This window comes from Dromiciops gliroides, chromosome 1 (assembly GCF_019393635.1).
Source record: "Dromiciops gliroides isolate mDroGli1 chromosome 1, mDroGli1.pri, whole genome shotgun sequence".
NCBI lineage: Eukaryota > Metazoa > Chordata > Mammalia > Microbiotheria > Microbiotheriidae > Dromiciops > Dromiciops gliroides.
The window spans coordinates 222,748,152-222,775,203 of record NC_057861.1 but is presented as its reverse complement, the minus strand read 5'-3'; positions in this window follow the sequence as shown (position 1 = coordinate 222,775,203).

Here is a 27,052-nt window from a genome sequence, read left to right as displayed (position 1 = left end):
TCTTGAAGATAAATGTCAAAATATAATGTTTGTAGCATGATGCTTATAAGATTGCACCAAAACATGTGTTGTCACTTTTTACACAAGTTTTAGTCCTAAAAATGGGAATGTATATTGAATTTTAGCACATCAAATCATTAATCAAATGTTTGAGTACAAGTCACTAAACTAGTCTGTGTGGATGATAACAGAGGAAAATAAGATACTCTGTCCTCATAGAACTTAAAAACTGTGCCAAGGTAGCACTTATTGATAGGATTGTTATACATTGTTATGCACTGGTATCCCTTGAGAAGGTAGCTATGTGGTTCAGTGGATAGAGCATTGGGCCTGGAATCAGGAAGACCTGTGTTCAAATCTAGCCTTAAAAATTTATTAGCTGTTTTGTTTGCCTTAAAGTGCTGGGGAACAGTGCTATGGTCCATGGAGTCAGAGAGTCAGATATGCCTGAACAACTGAACAGCAACAACATCCCTAGAAGGTCTAAAAATCTAGCCGAGGGCCTCCAGTACATTGGATACTTCCTCTAAAAAGGGTTTATGGGAAGACACAGACAGACATGAAAAGGTGGGGGTAGGTTGCAATCCGTACCCTTGGAAGGACCATTCACAGCAATGAAATCAACATTTCAAACTGAAATATTAAAGTATGTTGAATCCTTTTGTAAAGCAAATACTCTCAATTTTCCTATGTTGGATTGCTTAAAGCAGAGCACTTATAAATCTGTAGTTATGGTCCATATATTAAATTTTCTTTCCATTAGTCCAATATTAGTGTAAAGGCAGCAGTAGTTTAACCTGATGCAAAGATAAATCCAAATTTTGCAAAGGAAGAAAAATAGGGTGAATAAGATAAGAAAAGAGCTGTGTACCACAGGAATTCAACATGAGGATTGGATAAAATGACTGAAAATAGGAACTCATTACGGGGAAGTATGGACAACAGGGAGAAATTTTACAGCTCCAAAAACTGAAAATGATCCATAGGTGATATCACAAGGATACAGCATGGAAAAGTGAAAAGATCGCTACCTAAGATCAGAGGACCTGGGTTCAAATCTTCCCTCAGGTTTACAATCTGTATGACTTCAGGCTTACTTAACCCTCCTGAGTCCAAATTTTCTCATCTCTAAAATGAGAAGAAGCTTAGATTATATGGCCCCTGAGGTCCTTTGCTAGATCTATGTTATGAAGAAATCACATGCAGTAAAGATCAGAAGAGGAATGGTATCCCCTGGTGAATGGGGAAATTTTGCCTTGACTTTAGTAAGAGGTAAACTAGACTGGACTGTGTGTATCCAAGGGCATTAAAATAATTGGCAGTTGTGATTGGTGAGCCACTTTCACAAATTTTTGTGAGAATGGCCAATGTGTGTGTAGGTTCTACAGAATTGGAGAAGAGAAAATTGTCCCTATTTTCAAAAAAGGGGAAGAGAATCAATTCTATGCTTGAAAGGCTAATACGTTTTGCCAAATGTCTGGCAAAAGGGAAAAAGGGACTATTTATATTTATAGCAGCTCTTTTTGCAGTGGTAAAGAACTGCACATTGAGGAGATGGTCACCAATAGGGGAATGGTTGAAGAAGTTGTAGTATATAATTGTGATGAAATACTATTGTGTTATGAGATGTATCATATCAAGAAATATCGAGATGCATAATATCTAGAAGAAGAAGGTGACATCCTTCCCCGTTTTTGCCCTGGTCACTGCACATATGGAGCACTGTCGTACTTAATGCCACACTTTAAGGACATTGGTTGGCCATAGAGCACACCTAGTAGGGCAACCAGAATGATAATGATTTTGAGACGTCACAAGATTCCTTGAAAGGAGTAGGGATATTTAGTTAAGAGAAGGGACAATTTTTAGTAATGGAGGGGAATGGGGTATGAAATTTGATTTCAAGTATTTGAAAGGCTGTCTCTTATGTAGAGGAGCAGATGGGTGGCAAGTGGACAGGCTACTGGGTCTGGAGTTAGGAAGACTCATCTTCATGAGTTCAAATCTGGCCTCAGACACTTACTAGCTGTGTGACCCTGGCCATGAAACTTAACCTTATATGTCTCAGTTTCCCCAAGTATAAAATGAACTGGAGAAGGAAATGGTGAACCACTCCATTATCTTTGCCAAGAAAACCCCCAATGGATTCACAGAGTCAGATAAGACTGAAACAACTGAACAACAACAACAACAATAACTATCATGTAGAAAAAAAAATATTAGATTTATTCTGCTTCGGTAGAAGTTGGAAAGAGACATTTAAAACTGAAAGGAAAAAATTCCCAATAGTTAGAGATATCTAAAAGTGGAATGGACTAACTCATGAGGTAATGGATGCTCCCTTACTAAAGGTCTTCATATAAAGGCTAGAATTCAGGGCCAAATCTACCCCACCACTTGTTTTGGTATGCCCCGTGAGGTAAGAAAAAATACGTGTATGTATGTATGTATGTATGTATGTATGTATGTATGTATGTTGTATATTACAATTTAAAATAAAGTTTTGTTGTATTTAAAAATACAAAACCATTCTTAGCCCACTGGTCTTACAAAAACAGGTAGTGGGAAGGATTTGGCCTGTGAGTAAACTAGACTCCTGGGCTAAATGGATACTGGAGCTATTGAAGAAAGGGTTTCCTTGGTGAGAATTGGGTTATTTGGACTAGCTATCCTCTGAGATATCAATAACTGCAACTATTGAAACTATGTTGATTCCAGTCCTAACATATTTGCATGGGGAGGGATTATGCAAGAGGCTACATGGACACAAAGAGACCGAAATGTCAGTTTTAGAGTTTTCAAGCTATTGATGTGCATAAAATGAGAATAGAATCCAATCTCAAATCCATCAGGACAAAAAGGGAAATGACATAAAATTTCATTTCTTCTCCTAGTTTGTTGATGTTTCTCATTTGGATCAGTTCTATTATGTCTTGGGCAGTAAAGACACCTAAGATTTGTTTTCCTTTGATTATTTTTTTTTCTTTTGTGGGGAGGGGTTGGAGAGGGAAGAAGGCTGGGAGACAAAGCTTTCTTTGGCAGCTCGAAACCTGAGTTCCCAGTAGGTGCTGAGGAGGTGGGATTTCTCCAGGAAGGCCTAGAGTAGTAAGAACTGTTTTCCTTTTACATGTGAATGAATATTTGCCAGCAGCTTATAGGCATCAAAATTGTGTATTTGCTTTTAGAGTGTGATCATTCTTTTTCCTGACAATGGGATCCCAGTCAGCTGGAGGGTTTTTTGGCCTCTTTTCTCACTGGATAAATGACCACTGTGGCCTAGAATAATGTTTTCTTCTTTTCCTCACTGGGTCTCCATGATGTTTCCTGTAGGGATGATTGGTGCTCAACCACCTTGGACCCCAATTAGAAGAGGGCAGCCAAAAAACCCACCAAACTATTCCTCAAGGACAAAGGGGCTTCTTGGGGTAGGCAAATTATGAGGTGACCAGTAATAGAGCTAGACAAGTCTCCAAAAGGTTAACTCTGATGCTCAATTGGAACCGAGTCCTGATCAAGTGGAAATGGCTTATCTGTCTTAGTCAGGCCCTTGGAGTCACTTCAAATGGTAGTTAAAAGAAATGCCATAAGTGGATTAGCCTTAGAGATTAGTCTGAGTATCCTGTGTTGAAAGGCTTGGATTTTCTTCTCTCCAGAGACCCCGAGGATTTGCTAGAGGGACCTGGATTTCTAACAGGTTTCCAAGCAGCTGTCACACAGAACTGACTTAAGCAGGAAACAGCAGTATCTCTAAAGTACTCAGGAGAGGGGCATCATTCCCTAGGAAGTTTGGATGAGATTCAAGGGAAACAGGTGCCATTCAGTTGGTTTCATTTTGAACAAAAATTGATTTGTTTGAATTCCTTTTCCATTTACTCTCCAGGCTTGGTTTAGAAAACAGAAGTGATATAAAGTTTTCTCACTTATTGTAACCTTCTACTCATTCATAATAATCATCTATACTTTCATCCATACTTGGATTGTGCTCCAGCCTGCAACCCTTGCAAGGTTGCACCTAGTAGGTGCAAACCTTGAATTTCTGTGGCTAAAGGAAATTATCATCTGGTAGTCAACCATTCTGGTCACTAGCCTTTCTGACCTTAGCTATTCTAGGCTGCTACTTAGATGACAAGTATACGATCAGTGGCCAGGCAGATAGTTTTTCCAACTTGCTTACTCTCTGCTGGAATAACCTTCAAGAATGCAGGATCACCCCCTTGGTAGAGTGGGTCATTGAATTTAGTTGTAATTTAGAGCTGGAAAAGACCTTAGAGGATAGTGAGTTCAATCCCCTTATTTTATAGATGAAGAAACTGAGGCCCACAGTGGTTAAGGGACTTGTCCGAGGTCATACAAGCCAGCAAATATCTGAGGTGGTGTCTGAACCCAGGTCTTTCTGATTTCAAGTTTATCAGTCTGGGGGGAAGCTAAGTGGCACAGTGGATAAAGCACTGGCCCTGGATTCAGGAGGACCTGAGTTCAAATCCGACCTCAGACACTTGACACTTACCAGCTGTGGGACCCTGGGCAAGTCACTTAACCCTCATTTCCCTGCAAAAACAAAAACAAAACAAAAAAAATCAAGTTTATCAGTCTATCCATAATACTATACATGCTACCTTTTGAGAAGGATTTTAGCAGAGACTTGTTGTTTCATGGAACATTATGTCTGGAAAGGACTTGAGAGATAATGTAGACAATTTCCTCATTACATATGGGGAAACTAACAGCCAGAGAGGGAAAGGGACTTGCCTCAGGCCACACTGTAAGCTAGAGGATGAATGGGCACTAGAACACAGGTCTCCTGACTTAGGCTGTTGCTCTCTCTACTCCATAGACTCTCCATTATGGCCCAGGTAAAGATACCAGAAAGATGGAATCCCTTCCAATTTACTGTTTCAGGATGACATGGTAGTAAAAAAGAAAGTTAATGGAATGTTGAGTTGTATCAAAAAGACATGTTGTCCTGAATGAGAGCCAGCCTTGGTGAGGGTTGTCTTTCTGGATCAGACGTCATTTGTGTTATGTTTAACATAGGTTAGATATAAAATGAAAATGTTGCCAGGCTATGTACAGAAAATTGTGTTCCCTCTGGTGTATATTTCACTGTAGGGTAGACATGACAGTTAGGACAGAATCCAGAAGAAGGCTACCAGGATGATGAGAGGATTGGGGATTGGCTTGTGTGAGAAACAGTTGAAAGAATAAGGGATGTTTTGTCCTAGAGAAGAAAAGACTTGGACTGGGGAAGATATCAATCAACAATTGTTTATTAAAGACCTATCTCATGCCAGGTGCTATGTTAGGCACTGGATAAAAGTTGCCTTCAGGTTTTTGAAAGGCTATCCTATGGAGTCAAAATCAATCAGTCGTGGAACCTCTGAGTTGAAAGAGGCCTCTGAGGACATCTAGTTTAGTGATGTCAAACTCAAATATGAGAAAGGACTTCTGAATCACACATGACACATAGGTAGTGCATTGGATAGAGCAATGGGCTTGAAATCAGGAAGATGAATCTTTCTGAGTTCAAATCTGGCTTCAGACACTTACTAGGTGGGTGACCCCAGGTAAGTCACTTAACTCTGTCTCAGTTTCCTCATGTGCAAAATGAGCTGGAGAAGAAAATGTCAAACCACTCTTTACCAAGAAAACCCTGAATGGGGCCATGAAAAATCAGACACAACTGAAGCAACTCAACAACAAACCATACATAAGGATTCCTGCAGGCTGCATGTTGACTTAGAAAACCAAATATTCACACTATCTATGTTTTGTTATATTTTTATACATTTTGCTGAATATTTCCTAATTTTATACACACACACACACACACACATATATATATATATATTTTTTGCGGGGCAATGAAGGTTAAGTGACTTGCCTAAGGTCACACAGCTAGTAAGTGTCAAGTGTCTGAGGCTGGATTTGAACTCGGGTCCTCCTGAATCCAGGGACATTGCTCTATCCACTGTGCCACCTAGCTGCCCCCCTAATTATATTTTAATTTGTTTCAAGTTGCAATTTAGAGCATTGTGGGCAATGTGCTTGATTCCTGTGATTAAGTTTGACCTCTACTTGAATTATATCCTCTTACAACACACATAATGAGTCCTTACCCTGTCTTTACTTGAAGACCATAAATGAAAGGGAACTCATTACCTCTCAAGGCCGCCCATTTCACTTTTACATAACTTGCATTATTAAGCTGATTCTTTCTTATGTTATAGTTAAATCTGCCTTAAAGTAACTTCTACCCATGGCTAGGGACTTTCTAGTGCCTGACAGTGTAAGCTTAGTCCCTCTTCCATGTGGCAGTCTTTGAAATACTTGAAGAAAGCTTGCATCTCTCTTCTTGCATTCTCATCTTCTCTTTTCTAGGCTAGATATCCCCATATCCATTTTCCTTATATGGCTTGAACTAAGCAGTCTGCACCATCCTAGCTGCATGTCTCTTCACACTTAATAGCTTATAAATGTCCCTACTGAAAAATAGCAGTCATACATGAACTAGAAGAGGGATTAGACTGCATCTGCTTGAAACCAGAAGGCAGACCTCAGATGAACTGATGGAAGTAATGGAGAGACAGATTTCAGCTCAAAATTGGGGCTGAGAGTGGAAAAGGCTAACTCTGGAAGTAGTAAATTCCTTATCACCGGAAATGCTCAAGTGAGGGCTATGTGACAAGTTCTTTTTTCTTTTCTTTTCTTTTCTTTTTTCTTTCTTTCTTTTAAAAAACTTAATAGTATCTTATTTTTACCCAGTTACATGTAAGGATAGTTTTCAACATTCATTTTTATAAGATTTTTGACTTCCAAATTTTTCTCCTTCCTGCCTTTTCCTCCTCCCTCCCCAAGACAGCAAGCAATCTGATAGTGATTATACATGTGCAATCATGTAAAATGTATTTACACATTAGTTGTATTGTGAAAGAAGAAATAGAACAAAAGGAAAAAACACATAAAAAACCAATAAAAGTGAAAATAGAATTCCTCAATTTGTATTCAGAATCCATCAATTCTTTTTTCTGGATGGGGATAGCATGTTCCATCAAGAGTTTTTTTGAATTGTCTCAGATTATTGTATGGCTAGGAAGAATCGAGTCTACCATACTTGATAATCATATAATGTTACTGTTACTTTGTACAATGTTCTCCTAGTTCTGCTCACTTTATTCAGCATCAGATTGTGTAAGTCTTTTCAGGTTTTTCTGAAAATTTCCTGCTCATCATTTCTCATAGAACAATAACATTCTATTTTTTTTTTAAGTGAGGCAATTGGGGTTAAGTGACTTGCCCAGGGTCACACAGCTAGTAAGTGTCAAGTGTCTGAGGCTGGATTTGAACTCAGGTACTCCTGAATCCAGGGCCGGTGCTTTATCCACTGCGCCACCTAGCTGCCCCTAATAACATTCTATTACATCCATGTGTCACAACTTGTTCAGGCTTGTTTTGTCGATTGATGGGCATCCCCTCAATTACCCATTCTTTGCCACCACAAAGAGAACTGCTATAAATATTTTTGTACATGTAGGTCCTTTTCCCTTTTTTATGATCTCTTTGGGATGCAAACCTAGTAGTGAAATATTTGGATCAAAGGGTATGCACAGTTTAATTGCCTTTGGGCATAGTTTCAAATTGCTCACCAGAATGGTTGAATATTCACCAGTGTCCCATGTTTTCCAAATCTTCTATAGCATTTATCATTTTCCTTTTCTGTCATATTAGCCAATTGGATAGGTGTGAGATGGTACCTCAGAGATGTTTTAATTTTCATTTCTCTAATCAATAGTGATTTAGAGCATTTTTTTGATATGACTATAGATAGCTTTGATACTGGTACTTTGATTTTCTTTTTTCTTTTTCTAATCAAAATAACCAATGGTTTATCTATTTTATTGGGTCTTTTTCATAAAACCAGCTCCTATTTTAATTTATTAGATTAATAGTTTTATTACTTCCAATTTTATTAATATTATCTTTGTTTTTCAGGATATCCAATTTCTTCTTTAAATGAAAACGAAAAGGATGAATCTACCACCAATGAAGAAAAAATTAAAGAAATTATTAGGAGCTATTTTGTCCAATTATATACTAAGAAATCTGACAATCTAAGTGAAATGAGTGAATATATACAAAAATATAAGTTGTCCAGACTAACAGAAGAGGAAGTAGAACACTTACATAACTCCATTTTAGAAAAAGAAACCATAAATATGCTCTTCAGAAAAAATCTCTAATGAATATTCATGTAAACATTTTAAATAAAATACTAGCAAGGTGATTACAGCAATATGTCACAAAGGTCATACTATTAGAAGGTGGGATTCATGCCAGTAATGTAGGGTAAGTTCAATATCAGGAAAGGTATTAGCATAATTGACCACATCAATAACAAAACCAACAAAAATCATATGATTATCTCAATAGATGAAGAAAAAGGATCTAAAAAAATACAATATGCATTCCTACTAAAAACTCTAGACAGCATAGGAATAAATGGAGCTTTCCTTAAAATAATAAATAGTATTTGTCTAAAACCAACAGCAAATCTTGTCTGTAATGGGGATAAGCTGGGAGTCTTCCCAATAAGACCAGGGATGAAACAAGGACATCCATTATCACTTCCATTATTTGACATTGTACTAGAAATTCTAGTTATATCAATAAGAGAAGAAAAACAAATTGAAGGAATAAGAATAGGCAATGAGGAAACAAAACTATCACTCTTTGCAGGTGATATAATGGTATACTTAGAGAATCCCAGAGAATTAACTAAAAAAACTAGTTGAAATAACTATGTTGGCAAAGTTGCCAGAATATAAAATAAATCCACATAACTGACCAGCATTTCTGTATATTATAATCAAAGTCCAGTAGCAAGAGATAGAAAAATTCCAGTTAAAATAACTGTAGACAATATAAAATATTTGCAAGTCTAGCTGCCAAGAGAAACAAAGGAATGACATGAAAACAATTATAAAACACTTTTCACACAAAGTCAGATCTAAATAACTGGAAAACTATTAATTGCTCAAGAGTAGGCTGAGCCAATATAATATTATGACAATTCTACCTAAACTAATATACTTATTCAGTGCCATACCAATCAAACTACCAAAACCTATTTTATGGAGGTAGAAAAAAAATAAAAACAAAATTCATCTGGAAGAACAAAAAGTTCAAGAATATCAAGGAAATTAATGAAAAAAAATATGAAGGAAGGTGCCCTAGCTGTATCAGATCTCAAGCTGTATTACAAAGTGGTAATCATCAAAACAATCTGGTACTGGCTAAGAAATAGAGTGGTGGATTGGTAGAATAGATTAATTATACAATAAACAGTAGGAAAGGGCCATAGTAATCTTACATTTGATAAATACAAAGATCCAAATTTATTTGACAAAAAATATTATAAAACACTTTTCACACAAAGTCCGGTCTAAATAACTGGAAAACTATTAATTGCTCAAGGGTAGGCTGAGCCAATATGATAAAATGACAATTCTACCTAAATTAATATACTTATTCAGTGCCATACCAATAAAACTAGCCAAAACTATTTTATGGAGCATTTTGACAGAAACTTGGCATATACCACACTTTATACCATATACCAAGATAAGGACATGATTTAAATATAAAAAGGGATACCATAATCCAATTATAGGAGTGTGGAATAGTTTACCTGTCAGCTTTATGGATAAAGGAAGAATTTATTGCCAAATGAGATAGAGAATGTATGGGATGTAAAATGGATAACTTTTATTACATTAAATTAAAAAATGTTTTGCACAAACAAAATCAGTAAAACTAGGATTAGAAGGAAATCAGAAAACTGGGAAAATAATTTTTACAGTAAGTTCTTATGATAAAAGCCTCATATTCAAATATATAGAAAACGGAGTAAAATTTATAAAAATAAGAGCTATTTCCCAGTTGATAAATGGTCAAAGGATATGAACAGGCAGTTTTCAGATGAAGTAATCAAAGCTATGTATAGTCATATAAAATGCTCTAAAATCACTACTGATTAGAGAAATGCAAATTAAAGAAACTGTGAGATTCCATCTCACACCTATCCAATTGGCTGATATGACAGAAAAGAAAAATGACAATGTTATGAGGATGTGGGAAAAATGGAACGCTAATGTACTGTTGGTGCAATTTTGAATTGATCCAACCATATTGGAGAGCAATTTGGAATAATACCCAAAGGGAATACTACTACTAGGTCTGTATCCCAAAGAAATTTTTTTAAAAGGGAAAAGGACCTATTTGTATACAAATATTTATACCTGTTCTTTTTGTGGTGGCAAAGAATTGGAAATTGAGGGGATGCCCATCAATTGGGGAATGTTTGAACAAATTGTGGTATATGATTGTTATGGAATATTATGCTATAAGAAATGATAAGCAGGATGGTTTCAGAAAAACTTAGAACGACTTCCATGAACTGATGTAAAGTGAAGTGAGCAGAACTAGAACATTGTACACAGCAACAGCAATATTGTACAATGATAAATGTGAATGACTTAGCTATTCTCAGCAACATAAAAATCCAAGGCAGTTCTGAAAGACCTGTGATGAAAAATGCTAACCACCTCCAAAAAAAGAACTGAATCTGTATGCTTATTGAAGCATACTTTTTTTTTTACTTCCTTTATTTTCTTGGGGTTTTTTTGTCTGTTTTCTTTCACAAGCTGCCTAATATGGACATAAGTTTTACATGACTGTGCATGTATGACATTACATATGCAGTCATGTATTACATTTATAAAATTGCTTCTCAATGAGGGGATAGGGGAGGAAGGGTAGGAGATAATTTAGAACTCAAAATTGTAAAAATATGAAGGATAAACATTGTTTTTACACATAGTTGGAAAAATATTAAATCTTTTTAAAAGAATTTGGCATTCTCAGGGGAAGCTAGGTGGCGCAGTGGATAAAGCACCGGCCCTGGATTCAGGAGTACCTGAGTTCAAATCCAGCCTCAGACACTTGACACTTACTAGCTGTGTGACCCTGGGCAAGTCACTTAACCCCCATTGCCCCACAAAAAACAACAACAAAACCCCCAAACCAAATAAAAACAAAAACCAAAAACCAAAAAATTTGGCGTTCTACTGAAACTACCCTTTCCAAAGTTACTAATGATCTCTTGATCACCACCTTTAAGGGCCTTTTCTCAATCTTCATCCTTCTTTACCTCTCTGTAGTCTTTTACACATGATTATCTTCTCCTCCCAGTTATTCTCTACTCTCTTGGTTCTCCTCTTACTTTTCTGGCCACTCCTCAATCTTTGCTGGGTCTTTATCCATGTCATACCATTAATAATGAATTTCCTCAAGGCTTTCTCCTAAGCTGCCTTCTTTTTTTCCCTTTATACTAGGTTGCATACTGAGCTCATCAGTTCCTATGGGTTCAGTTATCATCTCTATGACTATATCTATCTCTATCTATCTCTATCTCTATCTCTGTCTACCAGTCTCTCTCTTGAGATCCATTTCCATTTTACCAATTGCTTTTTGGATAGCTCTAACCAAATGTTCTTTGGCTATCTCAGACTCAACATGTCCAAAACAGAACTCATGGTCTTCTGAAACTCTCCCTTTCTACCATTCCTGTCAATAGAATCAACATCATTCCATTCATCCAAGCTCAAAATCTCAGCACTGTCCTTGGCTCCTGATACACATTTGCTTCATATATCTACTCTGTTGTCAAATTTTGTTGTCTCCACTTCAAATATAGTTTTCCATTCACAAAGCCACCACCCTAGCGAGAACCTCATCATTTTTTTCCTGGGTTATTGTTATAGCTTTGTGATAGATCTCTGCCTCAAGTCTCTCCCCGCTCATCCATCCATCCACTCAGCTTAATTTTCTTCAAGTTCAAGTCTGACTATGTTACTCTACTACTCAATAAATTCCAATGCTTCCTTATTACCTCCAAGACAAATATAAAGTCCACTGTTTGGTATTTAAAGCTCTTCTTAATCTGTCCTCTAATTATTTTCTACACCTACCCTCCATGTACTCGATAACCCAGTCATATTGGCTTACTTTCTTTCTTAGCACATAGCATTCTATCTCTTGACTCTGTGCTTTACAATGACTTTCCCTCCTCACTTCTACTTCTTATCTCCTATCTTACTTTAAAACTAATCTCTAATGCAAACTTTTTTTGTATTATGCATTGTATATGTTGTATTATATTATCATACAACAATATATTATATATATTGTGTTTTGTTGTATTATATATAAGGCCTTTCATGATCCCTCAATCCCTTTCAACTCCTCCATGTTTTCCTTCTGAAATTATTTTCCATCTATTTGTTTTTGTTTTTGTTGCTGTTGAGTCATTTCTATCATGTCCAACTCTTCATGACCCCTATTTTGGGCAAATATACTGGAGTGGTTTGCCATTTCCTTCTCCAGCTCATTTTTACACATGAGGAAATGGGGTCCACAGGATGAAATGACTTGCCCAGGATCATATAGCTAATAAGTACTTGAGGCCAGATCTGAACTCAGATCTTCTTGACTCCAAACATGGAGATCTAGCCACTGCATGGCTAGCCCTTCTATTCTTTGCATACCTTATATGTACAGGATTGCTTACGTGTTGTTTTTTCAATTAGAATGCAAATTGGTTAGGAGCAAGGGCACTTTTCCCCTCTTATCCCCCATGCTTAGCTCCATATTTTGCACATAGAAAGTTCTTATTTTTAAATTTATTTTTGCAGGGCAATGGGGGTTATGTGACACACAGCTAGTAAGTATCAAGTGTCTGAGGCCGGATTTGAACTCTGGTACTCCTGAATCCAGGGCCGGTGCTTTATCCATTGCACCACCTAGCTGCCCCCAAAAGTCCTTATTAAATGCTTTCTGAGTAAATGATTTTACTATCTAAGGGGTGCTCTGAATAGAAATAAGCATGTACTCTAAAAAGTGACTTTAAGGGATTTCCCCAAGAACCAACCAGATAAATAGAACCAGAGCCAAAGATATAAGCATTTTCTACATTCCCTTCACATATATCCTTCTCTTTGTTCAAGTAGAATGTAAGCTTTTTAAAGATAGGATCTCTATGCCTTTATACCCTAGTGCCCTGGACATAGTAGGCACTTAATAAATCTTTGATTTATGCCTTAACCTATACAGGGTTACTACATTGAATGATAAAAAACACTCACCAGTCTAGTTAAAGAAAGTATGAATGGAATTGGTTACCTTCATCCTCATGATCTAGTCACGTCAGTAAGCATTTATGAAGGATCCATTATCTTCTACACTATACTAAGTCATGGGGACAGCTAGATGGTACAGTGGATAGAGCATTGGCCTTGGAGTCAGGAGGACCCAAGTTCAAATCTGGCCTCAGACACTTGACAATTCTAGCTGTGTGGTCCTGAGGGAAGTCACTTAACCCTTCTCCAGTTGTCCTGAAATATATCTTGCCACTGGACCCAGATGGTTCTGGAGAGAGAGTGAGGTTGGTGACCTCGCACAGTCCTTCCTCACTTAAATCCAAATCAGTGCAAGTCATGACATCACCTCCCAACGTCATGGTCCTCTTCAAGAATGAAGGACAAACAATAACTAGAAGTCATGGAGTTTACTATCTAATGGTGGAGACAATATATAAATAACTACGCACAAACAAGGTATATACAAGAGAAATAGGAGGTAATCACAGAGGGAAGACACAAGCATTAAGGGAGATTGGGAAAAGACTTCTTGCAGAAAGTGAGATTTTAGCCAAGACTTGAAAGAAGCCAGGAAAACTAGGGAGTAAAGGCAAAAAAAAAGGTAGCAGGTCAGGGAGGATCAACTGAAGGCTTTTGAGGATGTGATAGACATGGATATGATTTTAGGCAACATTGAAGAAGAGAATAGCAGAATGGGAAAAATTGAAGATTAGTGACCGTGGTAATGCTGGAGGAGATGAGTTTCCTTGGCAAGGAAAAGGGCCACATCTTCACATGAGGTTGAAGGAGGACATAGTGGGAAAGGCAAATGAGTGTGAGGTGTAAAAAGTCATTTAATCCTGTTGGCCTCTGTTTCCTCATGTATAAAAATGAGTTGGAGAAGGTAGGGAGGGACAACGTTACAAAAATCTTTAAGTGCCTCAAACAAGATTTTATGAGAGGAAGAGAGGGGAGCTCTTAGAAAATGACCTCAATTCGTTTTAGTGAAGTATGAGATAAAGTTGAGAAGGTAGAGTGAGGGGGAACCATGTTAGTTTTGAAAAGGGATGGAAAGGTTTGAATAAACCACTGTAGCAAGTTGGATAGTGGATAAAGAAGATGCAAAAGTATTGCCTTTGCCCCAGTAAGATTATGTACATAAAAATGTACTCATCCCAGTTACCAATAGTTTTACAATTTTTGATCAATCAATCAATATTTACTAAGCATATACTAGATGCCAGGCACTACGTTAAGCTAAGCTAATACAAAAGGAGGCAAATGACAGAACCTGTCTTCAAGGAACTCACAATCTAATGGGTGAGACAATGTGCAAATAAACATAAACAAAGCAATCTCTCTCTCTTTCTCTATGTGTGTGTGTGTGTGTGTGTGTGTGTCTGTGTGTCTGTGTGTGTATGTATGTATGTGTATATATATATACATATATGATAAATGGGAAATAATTAATGAGGGAAGGCATTGGAAGTAAGAGGGATTGGGGAAGTCTTCCTATAGAAGGTAGGATTTTAATTGAGACTTAAAGGAAGCCAGGGATGTCAGTAGTCATTCCAGGCATGAAGGACAACTAGAGAGAATGAATGCCCAGAGCCAAAGGATAGAGTGTCCTGTTTGTGTAACAGCCAGGGGGCCAGTGCCACTTCCATCCCTGGATGGAAGAGTATGTGTTGGGGGTGGGGTTGGGGTAAAGCATAAGAAGACTGGAAAGCTAGGAGGCATCAAAGTTATGAAGAGCTTTATATACCAAACAGAACATTTTGTATTTGATCCTGGAGGCAATAGAGAATCACTGGAGTTTGTCGAGTGGGTGTGGGTGTGTGACATGATCAGACTTATCCTTTAGGAAAGTCACTTTAGTGTCTGAAAGGAGATTGAATTGGAGTGAGGAATGAGGCAGGCAGAACCACCAGCGAGGTACCAAAGTAATCCGGGCATAATGTAATGAGGGCCTTAACTAGAGTGGTAGGAGTGTCATGGGAGAGAAGAGGAAGTATTGAGAGATGTTAGAGAGGTGAATTTGATATTCCTTGGCAATAGCTTGTATATGGGGGACAAGAGATAGTAAGGAGTTAAGGATGGTTCAGCAGCATATGGTTGGGGAATGAATAATGTGTGCTCTGCAATGGTATTGCAAATAGCTGTAGATTTAGAAATAGAAGACTTGGGTTTGGATCTTAGGTCTTTTACTATTTGGGTGACTGGGCAAATCACATCACCTTGTGGAAGTTTTCTAAGCTTTGAAATGAGGAGGCTCGGCTAGATGCCCTAGGAAGTTCCCTCCACCTCAAAATGCCATAGAGTTGAATTCTCTGCATGTTTCCCCAAAAGAAAATGGAGTCAAACACCCTTAACAATAAAGTTCTAGTGGATACCATTTAGTCTTTCATGGATGTTTCAAAAAGATTTTGATCATCTTCCAGTACTTCAGAGTATTTGAAGAGCATCAATGTTCCAATCCTGGATCTACTCCTAACTGATTCTGTGACCATGGGGAAATCACTTTTCTGAACCTCTTTCATCATGTATAAAATGAGGAAATTAGTGCCTGGCTCACTGGATCATACAAGGCTTTTGTAAGAATTAAATAAGATAATGTGCTTCAAGAAGGAGCTTTCAAAATTATAAAGTTTTGAAATTGGGGACCCAAGAGTATCATCAATATTTGTCTCCTTCCAGGTAGTATTGTTAGCATTATCGTATAGCATTGCATCTGTACAGTAATGGAGAATTCCAGTTGATTATTAGGCAAACCAGAGCTGATGGTACTTCCTTGGAACAGAACATTATAATACAAATATTAATTAAAATGTTAGTCCATGGGGGCAGCTAGGTAGTACAGGGGATAAAGCACCAACCCTGAATTCAGGAGGACCTGAGTTCAAATCTGGCCTCAGACACTTGACATTTACTAGCTCTGTGACCTTGGGCAAGTCACTTAACCCTCATTGCCCTGCCCCTCGCCCCCAAAATGTCAGTCCATCCTGAGAGCTTCACCAAATGCTTTTTTGGGAAAAGCATACTACTGAAACATAATCTTATAATGGTGAATAAAATTATAAATGAATATAAAGTGACAAATAAAATTATACATATATACCATGTGTATGTATATGTATACATATATGTGTATATATGTAAAATTGAACACAAAGCCTCTAGTCAGGGATGAGCTTTTGTCACTCAGATAACTGCAAAAAACCTGCAGAACTGACATATAAATTACAATGATCTTACCTTTTAATCAATTGTTTTTATGAAAAGCTACAATAAGGAAGACATTTATACTTTTCTTTCTAAAAACAGAGCATACTGGCAAATAACTTGTTTATCTACTTTCCTAAGAAGCAAGGCTTTAAAGAGATGGGGAAGGTTCATTTCCTACAAGCAAAGTAAAATTGAAAATATTAATTGCCTGCATTAGCAAACCTGCACATAGAGACTAGACACAAAAACGCTCCTTTTAGCTTACTATTCTAAGTTGGCCTGGGCATGTCGACCACACAATGAGTCACTGTTGGTTCTGCATTTACAGAAACAAGACCACCAGGATCTTTAATCTTGCACCAAAGGTGGGGAAACTTGTGCTTGGATGAAAAGGAAACATAGCTGACAGTGAATGCTTGGAAAACCATTTAAAAACCAGATCATCAAAGAAACCTGGTATAGCCCCATAATTGAATGCAATTAAAAAAGAAAATCTCAAAACATTTTCTTTCTCATTTCCAAAGTACATTTTCTGTTCTTTCCACATCTTTGATGAGTTACACAGAGTTCATGATTTAGTAGTAGGAACACCCTACCTATTGAGTTGGTCCATCAGAGGGTCATATCCCAAGCACACCAAGCAGGATGGTTGAGGAGAACATGCCATCCAAGGAATTTAAGGAGACTGAAGACATTGGAGCAGAGAAGACAATACTCAAGATGGGGCAGGGAGGATACCTTCACTTACTGAAGTTGTGTCCTATATATAACAGACATTTGACTTTTTATCTTCTTAACTCCAGAAGGGAGAATTAGGAATAATGGTTATAGAAAGTCACTTAAAGACTTGATGGAACAGAAAAGTCCTTAGCAATTAGAATTGGAACAATGGACACTCTTGGGAACTAGTAGGTTATCTCCTTGGAGGACTTCATCCAGAGACTGAATGACCACTTCTCTGGGACATTGTAGAATTTATTTCTATTCAGCTAGAACTTGGTCTGGACATCCTATAAGATGCCAACTCAGATTTTGCATTTTTTGAAAGGGTCAGCATTTAGTGAAAATCCCTTATGTGCCCAGAAAGACATCAATTCTTGCTTAAAAATATAAAGAAATTAAAACAGGAATAGAATACTGAGGAACCGAGATGGCTGAGGAAAGACAGACCATAGAAAGTTTCTTTAGTGACAAGGAAGATCGAGGTACACCCTCAGAAGAGGATAACAACATCAAGGCCCCTACATCTAAAGTTTCCAAGAAAAATATGAATTGGTCTCAGGCCATAGAGGTGCACAAAAAGGACTTTGAAGATAAAATCAGAGAGGTAGAGGAATAAATGGAAAGAGAAATGAGGATGATAAAGGAAAGACATGAGAAAAGAGTCAACATCTTGAAAAGCCAAATGGAAAAGCTCTCTGATGAAAATAATTGCCTAAGAGTTAGGATTGAACAAATGGAAGGTTGTGACTTTATGAGAAACCAAGAAACAATAAAGCAAATCCAAATGGATAAAAAAATAGAGGGCAATGTGAAATATCTTCTGGGGAAAACTGCTGACCTGGAAAATAGGTCCCGGAGAGATAATTTGAAAATTATTGGACTACCTGAAAACCATGATTAAGGAACAAGCTTAGACATCATCTTCCAAGAAATTGTCAGGGAAAATTGTCCTGATATTCTAAAAGCAGAAGGTAAAATAGAAATATAAAGAATCCACCAATCACCTCCTGAAAGAGATCCTAAAAGAAAAACCCCTTGGAATATTAAAGCCAAATCCCAGAGTTCCCACATCAAGAAGAAAATATTGCACACAACCAGAAAGAAGCAATTCAAATACTGTGGAGCCATGGTCAGGATAGCACAGGATCTAGCAGCTTGTACATTAAAAGATAAGAGGGCATGAAATATGACATTCTAGAGGGCAAAAGAATTGGGTTTACAACTAAAAATCACCTACCCAGCAAAACTGATTATAATCTTTCAGGGGGAAAAATGGGACTTCAATAAAAAAGAGGACTTTCAAGTATTTGTGATGAAAAGACCTGAACTGAATAGAAAATTTGACTTTCAAATGCAAGAGCCTAGAGAAGTATAAAAAATAAACAGGAAAAAGAAATCATGAGAGATGTTAAAAGGTTAAACTGTTGGGGCAGCTAGGTGGCACAGTAGATAGAGCACCAGCCCTGGAGTCAGGAGTACCTGAGTTCAAATCTGGCCTCAGACACTTAACACTTACTAGCTGTGTGACCCTGGGCAAGTCACTTAACCCCAATTACCTCACTAAAAAAAAAGGTTAAACTGTTTACATTCATACATTGGAAGATGATATGTCTAAGTCCTAAGAGCCTTCTGAGTATTAGGGCACATGATAGGAAGAAATTTAGACGGAGGGCACAGGTGGGAATTGATTATAAGGAATGATACTTGTAAAGAATTTTTTTCTCTTTTTTGGGGGGGCAGGGACAGTTGGAGTTAATGAGTGTCTTGTGGCTGAGGCTGAATTTGGGCTCGGGTCCTCCTGGGTCCAGGGTGGCTGCTTTGTCCACTGTATTATCTAGGTGCCCCATGATGATATCTTTGGAGTAAAAATGAGGGAGGAGAGGAATACATTGTGGGAGAGGATAGGGGAGTGGTAGAATGGGGTGAAATTTCTCATGAAAGAATCAGGAAAGGGCTTATGGAGTTGGGGGAGAGATGGGGGAAGTGTGTGGAAGTGAAGGAGCCTTATATACATCAGAATTAGCTCAAAGACCTTAATCACATCAGAATTGGGTCAAGGAGGGAATAACATAGATACCCAATTGGGTGGAGTAAGCTATCTAAACCTGCAGGAAAGTAGGATGGGAAGGAGAGAAAGGTGAAAGAGGGGAGGGCCAAATGGGTGAGGGGGCAGTCAGAAGCAAAACATTTTTGAGGAGGAATGGGGTAAAAGAAGATAGAAAATAGAGTATATATTGTGGGAAGGGAATAGGATGGAGGGAAACAGTTGTGATGATTGATTATAATGGCAAAACATATGGTACCTACTTTGCTGGGCTATTGAGAAGAAAATTCTTTGTCAAGTTTAAGGTACTATATAAAAGCTATGATGAACAGGATGCTATCAGAAAAACCTGGAAAGACCTACATGAACTGAAGCAGAGTAAAATATTTTGTATACAAAAGCACAGCAGGAGAGAATGGATTGGAGTGGAGAGAGAATTGGGGCAGGCAGGCAGGCAGGCAGGCAGACATTAGCAAGCTATTGCAGAGGGTCAGAGATAAGAGGTCATATTTGAGAGAGGTTGCAAGGATGAAATCAACAGGCCTGGCAACAGATTGGATATGGGGGTGAGAGATAGAGGAATCAAAGATGACTCCTAGGTTGTGAGCCCAAAGGACTAGGAGGATGGTGTTGCCCTCTATAGTAATTGAGAAGGTGGGGGAGGGGAGTTTTCAGAAGGATGGGGGTGGGAAATAAGTTCTGTTTTGGACATATTGAGTTGTTGTGAGGAAATAACTTTGTAAATCCTGAAATGCTTTATAAATATGGTTTATCTCCAAAACCAAAGATACAAAAATACAATTAAAAAAAAAAGAAAAAAGAAAATAGAAGGACTTGTCATGCTCTAGAATTATTTATGTGCCTCTTAGGACAGAATGTAGTATCTGGAGACAGGAACACCTAAGTTCAAATCTAGTCTCAGATACTTACACGTTTGTGACCTGGAGAAAGTCACTTAATTGCTGTATGTCTCAGTTTCCTTATCTGTAATAGCACCTACCTTCCAGTGTTCTAATGAGGATAAAACAGATAATATCTGCAAAGCATTTTCCAAACTTTAAAGCATGATAGAAATGTTAGTGATCATCATCTAGTAGGAAAACACCTTAAGCATTTTAACAAAGCATATCATCAATCAATCAGACACAAGACTCTTATTTTGTGCCAGACACTGTGCTAGGTACAATGGCAATTAGTGAAGGGAAAGTTCGGGCTCTTAGGGTAGTTCACCCTGAACTTCACTAAAAGTCCTCAATTCATTGGATAATCAAATCACAGAATCTCCAACTTAAAAGGAATCTGTGACTATCCATTAATTGTCAAACATTTATTAGATGCCTACTGTGTTCTTGGCATTGTGCTAAGAACTTAGGTTTCAAAGACAAAAATAAGACATTCCTTGCCCTCAAACAGCTTCATTTTTATGGAGGATACAATATGTACACATGTCAGTGTATAGAAGATAACTTTCAAAGCAAACACGAATAACCTGAGATGAGAAGGCATTTGCTGTTGGAGCAGGGAGGGAGGTCAGTTCAAACCATAACTGAAAGGAGGTAGAGACAAGAATGCAGAATAGAGTCAGATATTCACCAGGACTTTCCCAAATCTCCTTCCAAATAACTTTGCAATAACTTCTCACAACAAAAGATTGAAATGGTTGGAGTGAAACAAAAGGTTCAATGAAGTGGCAGAGCCAACAAAAGGTTGGAGTGAAACAATTTTCCAATCCAAGAAAACTTAGAGAGTCAGTAGGAAAGGTCTGTCCCATTGCGGTGGTTGGGCCCAGAGTGCAGTGCAGGGCCCATCAGCAATATTTAAAGAACAATTATTTCCAATACTATACAAACTATTTGGAAAAATAGACAAATAAGGAATTCTATCAAATTTCTTTAAGACACAAATATGGTGCTGATACCTAAACTGGAAAGATTAAAAATTGAGAAAGTAAATAAACCAATTTCCCTAATGAATGTAGATGGAAAAATTTATAAAAAATATTAGCAAGGAGATTATAGCAATATATCACAAAGATCATATATCATGACCATGGTTCCAAGTTGCTATCTAGAATGATTGCATCAGTTCTCAATTCTACCAATAGTGTATCAGTATACCAATTTTTCCACATCCCCTTCAGCATTTGTTATTTTTCTTTTCTGTCATGATAACAAGTCTGACAGGTATGAGGTGGTATTTCATAGTTGTTTTAATTTGCCCAGGGTCACATAGCTAGTGTCTGAGGTTTTCTTGACTGCAGGCTCGGTGCTCTATCCACTGTGCCACTTAGCTGCCTGTAAGGTAGAAAATACACAGTGGTAAATGATCATAATAATATAATGTTTGCTAAACCAAAGATTCAAACTTTTTGGACAAGAATTCTCTATTTGACAAGAATTGCTGGGAAAATTAGAAAACAGTTTGGCAGAAACTAGTTATAAAGCGATGTATCACATCATATACCCAGATAAGGTTAAAATGGGCACATGATTTAGATAAAAAAGGTGCTATCCTAAACAAATTCTGGGGATATGGACAATTTTTATCTTCCAGATCTATTGATAAGGCAAGAATTTGTGGTTAAACAAGAGAGAGAGCATTATAAGAAGGAAAATGATTTTGATTATTAAATTTAAAATGTTTTGAACAAACAAAATGTATACAGCAAAGATTAGAAGGAAATTAGGAAACTGGGGAAAATGTTTTCCAGCAAATTTCTCTGATAAAGGACTCATTTCTCAAATATATAGGGATATATAAAATATATAAGCCAAATTTATTTTAAAAAAAGTCATTTCCTAATTGGTAGATGGTCAAAATATATGAACAGGCAGTTTTTAGGAGAAGAAATCAAAGCTATCAATAGTCACATGAAAAATGTTCTAAATCGCTACTGATTAGAGAAATGAAAATTAAAACACATATGAAATAAAACCTTATGCCTGTCAGATTGACTAACATGACAGAAAGGAAAAATGATCCCAGATAATTTTGAAGACATGATGAAAAGGGCAGCTATGTGGTTCAGTGGAATACTGGAGTCAGATAATTACTAGCTGTGTGACCCTGGGCAAGTCACTTAACCTCTGCATTAATCCACTGGAAAAGAAAATGGCAAACCACTCTAGTATTTTTGCCAAGAAAATCCCTTAGGGAGTCACAAAGTGTCAGACATGACTGAACGACAACAAATATAATGAAAAATTCTATGCACCTCCATAGAGTCTGAATGCAGATTGAAGCATACTTTTTAAACTTTATTTTTCTTAGGTTTTGTCTATGTTTTCTTTTGTGATGTGGCTAATATGGAAATATGTTTTGCATGATTTCACATTTATAATCTTTGTCAAGTTGCTTGCCTTCTTAAGGAAGGAGCAGGGAAGGAAGGGAGGGAGAGAATTTGCAACTCAAAATTTTCAAAAATGGATGTACATTTTTTTTTACATGTAATTGAGAAAAATATAAAATAAGAGATAAAAATTAAAATTAAATTCCATTTCACTTTTGGATTTCTTGGAAGTCTTTCCTGACATTCTGTGGAATGTCTTTGATTCTCTTTACAACTTCCATCCATTGTTTCTAGCTCTGTTCTCTGTGGCCAAGCAGAAGAAATCTAATGCCTCTTCTATAGCCACAGCTTCTCCTATACTTGCAAATGGCTCCCATGCCCCCATCAGATTTTCACTTTTCCATGCTAAACATCCTCAATTTCTTTAGTGGATCAGCTTATGATGTGATCTCCCGTCCTCTCATTATTGGTGTGATATAGCGGCAAGTGTTCTGAAAGTGGAATCAGGTAGATCTGAGTTCAAATCCTGATTCAGATACCTTCTCTATTGTGTACTGCTGGGTAGGGCACCCTCTCAGTTTCACCTGTAATGGGATAATAATTTTGGTAGCACTTACCTCTAAATATTCTCTCCCTCTAAGGCAACACTCTAAGTTTCTGTTGCATAGGATCACTCAGAGCCAAGGGTTCAAAAAACCAGTTCTTTTACTAAAATATATATCCCAATATCTCCACGTAGCAGTAATTCACCAGGCAGTTAAAAGCAGTTCAGGAAAATACAGGCAGATATAGAAAAGAGGGAGGAGGAAGGGGGAGAGGGGAAGGGAGAGGGGAAGGGAGAAGGGGAGGGGGAGGGAAAGGAGAGGAGGAGGGAAGGAGAGGGGGAAGGGGAAAGAGAAAGGGAGGAGGAGGGGGAAGGGGGAAAGGGAGGGATAGGGGGAGGGGGAGGGGGAGGGGAAGACAAAGGGAGGAGGGAGGGGAGGGGGAGCAGAGAAGGGGAGAGGGGGGAGAGGGGGGAGAGGGGGGAGAGGGGGGAGAGGGGGGAGAGGGGGAGGCATCCCTCCTCCTTCTTAAGTCCTAAAAACTGCTTTCATAATCTTTATCACCTAAGGATTCACACCTGAATCTCAGAACAACCCATCTGAGGACCATGTTAACCTAAGGTGCCTAACTACGCCAGGTGCTAAACCAGGACTTGCTTGGTCTTAGAGTAGGGAGGTGGGGTTAAATCACACCTCCCCAGGTCCACCAGTATGCTGACTTGCGCTAAGATTATAAAATTGTAGAATAACTGCTTATCTCCATTGGTAGAGGGAGGAGTTTCCTCACCAGGGAGTTACCTCCACAAATAAAATGACCATTTGGAACAAAAACAAAGTACTTACTTCCTTGTAGGGTTATTTTGAGACTTGAATCAGATTTTATATATCTGATTCAATATATGCATATATACACATGCACACACATACATACATACATATATATATATATAGTCTTTTTACTAAAAGCACTCTCTATAGATAGAGAGTGGTTTGCAAACCTTGAAGCACAACATCAATGTTAATTTCTAGTCATCCTTTTATGGATGAGTTCCAGCTTATCTATGGACATAGACAACTACACAATTCAGTGCTTTGTTTTGGCTAAGGAGAAGTAGTCTTAGAGTTCATATTTAATACATGACTTGACCTTATTAGCATAGGAGTAATATAGACAACAAGGAGTCCTTGGTGATGAAGATGTCATCAGAGCATCCCCTCACTATCACCGTCACCATCATCACTGGCACTACCATTACCATTTATTAAATCCCCTTTTACATCGAAAGAATGACACTGGCTATCAGAAGACACTTGGGGCTAGGTAATCCCAAGAGATCTCTTGCTCCTTCATTACTCAAATGAGATATTTTTAAAGCACTTAGCACAGTGTCAGGCACATATAGTAATGCTTATTCTCTTTCCTTTCCTTCCTTTCATTGTGAATGTTTGTGCAGGAGAGCAATTAGAAAACAAGAAAAAGCCAGATTAATCGAAATTTGTAATCTAGGTTGGAGGGAGAAGTCAGGTTGGCCCCTAAACTTCAGTGTCAAGTCAATAAGCATTTATAATATGTGTGAGGCACTATGCCAACAGAGGAATACAAAATAAGGTAAAAACACAGACTCTGCCCCCAAGGTGCTCACATTCTTATGAGAGAGATGACATGCAACTAACTGCATGTGTACACGATATATACAAGGAACTTAACTCCAGCCAGTCAAAAGCCTAACAAATGACTAGGTGATCTGACTTAAGGAAATTCATATTAAAAAGACCTGGGCTCTGATAGTGTGTTTCTAAATCTATTTGCTGGGTTCTCTAGTGCAGAAATAATCTTGACTTTACAGGACAGACCTCTCTTCTTAATTATGTCATCTCTGAGAAGAGACATGATTCACTTCAATTCAGTTCAACATTCATTCTTTTTTTTTTTTTTTTTGCCAGGCAATGAGGGTTAAGTGACTTGCCCAGGGTCACACAGCTACTAAGTGTCAGGTGTTTGAGGCTGAATTTGAACTCAGGTGCCCCTGAATCCAGGGCCAGTGCTTTATCCACTTCACCACCTAGCTGCCCCCCACCACCACTGCCCCCAGTTCAACTTTTATTAAGCAGCTATTACCTGTCAATCTTTGTGGCTCTGGCAATACAATGAGAAAAAAAATGGTTCCTGTCCTCAATGAGTTTACATTCTATTGAATGTCTCCAGGCATTGAAAAAAGAAAATGAGTGCTGTTCACTGATTTTAGCTAAAACGTTTTTTAAATGCAGGAAACATATTCCTCTAACATGTATCAGTTGAGAGTAGTCTAGTAATCTAGTTGAGACATCCTATCTGAATTGTAATCATATGCTAGCAACCATTTAGTTTTGTTTAGGACTGGCATAAAATACACAGCCTTTTGCTTTCATTAATTAAACAAAATGGAAGAAAACACCAAAGAAAAGAAAGTTGGGGTTTTGGTCTTAAATGATGGGGTCCTTTGGTCCTATGTATATAATGTGTCTGTCTACTCTAATTCACTTGATGGAGTTGTACCAGTTCTGTGTATGAAACCAATAAACGGCTTTCACAAATCCATAGAGTCTCATTCCCTTCCAAAGTCTCCATATCATCATCTTTTAGGCTTTATTTTCTTTTCTTAACATTGTTAAACCTGAGACCAGCATTTTCCAGACTGCCAGATGAAATCACACAGAAGGAAGAATGAGTTGAGAGAGGATGCTGGAATACTCCTCTGTGTGTGTGTGTGTGTGTGTGTGTGTGTGTGTGTGTGTGTGTGTGTACCCTTCCCAGACTTGTGGTTGAAGAAATGTTTTGCATAAGAAAGCTTTTCATCTTGGGCCAGGCTCTTGATCTGCTCTCATTTCCCTCCCCCTTCCCCTTCTCCCTCCCCCCACCAAAAAAAGAACACCAACTAGGAAAGGGACAGGCAGATGGTAGGAAAAACCTTGCCCTGATTTCATGTGAACCAAGTGCAAGTTGGAACCATTCCCATTATATCCTACAGTGTCCTGATGAATTCAAGATTAAGGCTAGCCAGGGAGAAAAGAAAAAGACCACTGACATCAGATGCAGGTGTTTGATCAGATGAACATTTTGAAAGAATATACAAATTTTATTCAGAATTGGATAGGACTGTTTTCACCACAGAACAGAGCATTCAATAATGGAAATAGAATTCATTCCACTCATTCCTTACCCTATGGAATCAATCCATTGATCAACAGGCTTTTTTATTAAACCTCTACTACATGCCAGGTGCTATGCTTTGAAGATACAAAGACAAAAGTAAAACTTCTTGCCTTCAAGGAGTTTATATTCTGTATGTACAAATTGCGGGAGAGAGCACTTAGATCAGGTGGAGAACCAGAAAAGGCCTCATACAGAAGGAGATGCATCTGTTGAGTCTTGAAGGAAACCAGGGATTCTGAGAGACAGAAAAGAGGGTTCTTGTTAGGGGCACAACCAAAGGTCTAGAGGCTGGAGATGGAGAGATTTTTATGAGGAGAGGCAGGTAAGAATGTAACTTTGGTTGGATAGTAGAGTACATGGAGGGAAATGAGGTTTCGCAGATGTAGAAAGCAACCATTTTTGGGTTGTCTCAATATGTGGTTTTTCTTTTAGATCAGGCATTGGCAAACTATGGCCTGGGGGTCAAATCTGGACTTCCTTCTGTTTTTGTACTCCTAGGTTGTTAAGAATTTTTTTACACTTAAAAATATAATAAAACTATTTTTAAAAGAACCCCCACACCAATCTTGCCTTGAGGGGTTGTACAAAAACAGGTGGTAGGCAGGATTTGGCCTGCAGGTCAGTTTTCTGACCCCTGTTTTAGATCCACTGAATATAACTTCAGTGGTTTCCAGTTTATTAATAGTTCATAAGCTTATGTAGGCAGACGCATAAACACACACGGGGACATTCCTATACATACATATATATATATATACATACATATATATATATATATATATATATATATATATATATATATATATATATATAAGTTTTCTAAACACCTTGTGTATATAGAAA